Below are 1,835 nucleotides of genomic sequence, written 5' to 3'. Positions count from 1 at the left end.
GCTTTTGCTTTTGGAAACTCCAACTCAGAAAAGTTTGTTAAAAGTATTTTAATTGTTTAATGAAAGTTAGGTATATACTAATCAAATTGAGCACTTAAGGTTAAGTTATCAGGTTATCACTTTCAAATCTTTCAATAAGGCCCAACGAAGATTTCGGTTTAGAATGACGATCCCCTGGTGAGAAAGGTCGAATATCTTCTCAACGATGCGATGTAGAGCTTAAAAAAACCAAGATCAAGAAAAGAGGAGACGAAAAATGTCAGATTGATTGATTTTATGTTGTTGCTTTTGGAAACTCCAACTCAGAAAAGTTTGTTAAATGTATTTTAATTGTTTATTGAAACTTAGGTATTGGCTGCGCCTTGCGTATAAGTAGGTAACCCCTGTATACTTTTTTAGGTATGCAATTTCGCATACCTTAAATACACAAATAAAAATAAATAAAAAAGTGAGGTTAGACCTTTTTTTTTTTCTCTAACCACTGACACATAGAAAATTTTTCCGACCATCTTTTTCTTATCTTTTTTTTTAATTACAAAAGGATTTTCCAGAAGTGTTACCGCCCCATCAGGTATCTACTAATCAAATTGAGCACTTAAGGTTAAGTTATCAGGTTATCACTTTCAAATCTTTCAATAAGGCCTAACGAAGATTTCACAAGACTTTCTCTGTAGGTAAAGCTTCGAAAGACTTGTTCCACCCTTACCGTAATCGCTTACTCTTTACCTTTACCAAATTTGAATCGTTTTTTTTAAACCAAATTTTCAAAAACAAACAATTTTTTCAAATAACAACTGTTTTTCCGTTTATAGACGCTTTAACGCCAAAAACAAAGGTTTTCGGGAACACATTTTCCGATTATTCACACCACTTTGATTTTCCTCGTAATCCAACCACGAAAGTACTAAACCATTTTGATGTTACGTACGTGTGATATGCGAGATAGAACAATGGGTGACTAATTAATCACAGGTGTAGCACGGGTAGGAATGGTACCTATGATACTGTAAACACTGGCGTATTGCAAGGCGACAGTTCAGGACCCGAATATTTGGCAAGACAAACACCCACCCACAATCCTGTCATGTTTGGATCCTAATAAATGTGTTACACTAGACTAGTAGTAAAGTGCGCTAATAGGATAATTAGAACAGTGTGGAAATGATTTCTAATACAGGGTGTATCAGAAGTCTTGTTCGACAGCACTGTAGTTTAAGTTGGGCCCAGCCACGACGACTGTGACCGAACGTGTCTTATAAGATACACCGCTTTACAATGTAATGGCACTTAGCGGAAGAAAAAGGAATTTGAGTTGTGGTTAAGATTGTATGTCCTCTCAAAGGTATCTACAACCATAGTAGCCATACTTAAATAATTGTATATTTGGTCCTTTGTCTCTTGCATCCATCTAAAATGGGTTGTTTGCCTCTACTCCTTTCTAGTATAGGGAAGACGTTGTGTTAGAATGTGATGCTTGTGTTGTTTTGTGTATCTGTTTAGTTTAGGTATGCTCTAGGTTGTGTCCTTTGAGAGCTCTATTTCATAGGTGTTTCTTCAGCTTGTTGTAATTGTGTATTATTCAACTTAATGTTGCTCTGTTTCTGGGTGACGATATTTTAGATTCCAGAAATCACGTCCTTATAATTGTGTATGTATCCTTGTGTTGATGTTGTGTGCGTGTGTTTAGTAGGAGGCGTCACCCGGCTTTTAGTCGTGCGCGCTTATTAGGGTGTAACCAGGTAGGAATTTTTAGTGAGTAACCTTTAACAACGTAAGTGCTCGATAGTTGTTTTTATCAGATATACAAAGCGGCAATCTTGTGGGACAGGGGGAAA

The sequence above is a fragment of the Diaphorina citri genome, unplaced genomic scaffold, assembly GCF_000475195.1.
Source record: "Diaphorina citri unplaced genomic scaffold, Diaci psyllid genome assembly version 1.1 scaffold2737, whole genome shotgun sequence".
Lineage (NCBI taxonomy): Eukaryota > Metazoa > Arthropoda > Insecta > Hemiptera > Psyllidae > Diaphorina > Diaphorina citri.
This window is presented reverse-complemented; position numbering follows the sequence as displayed.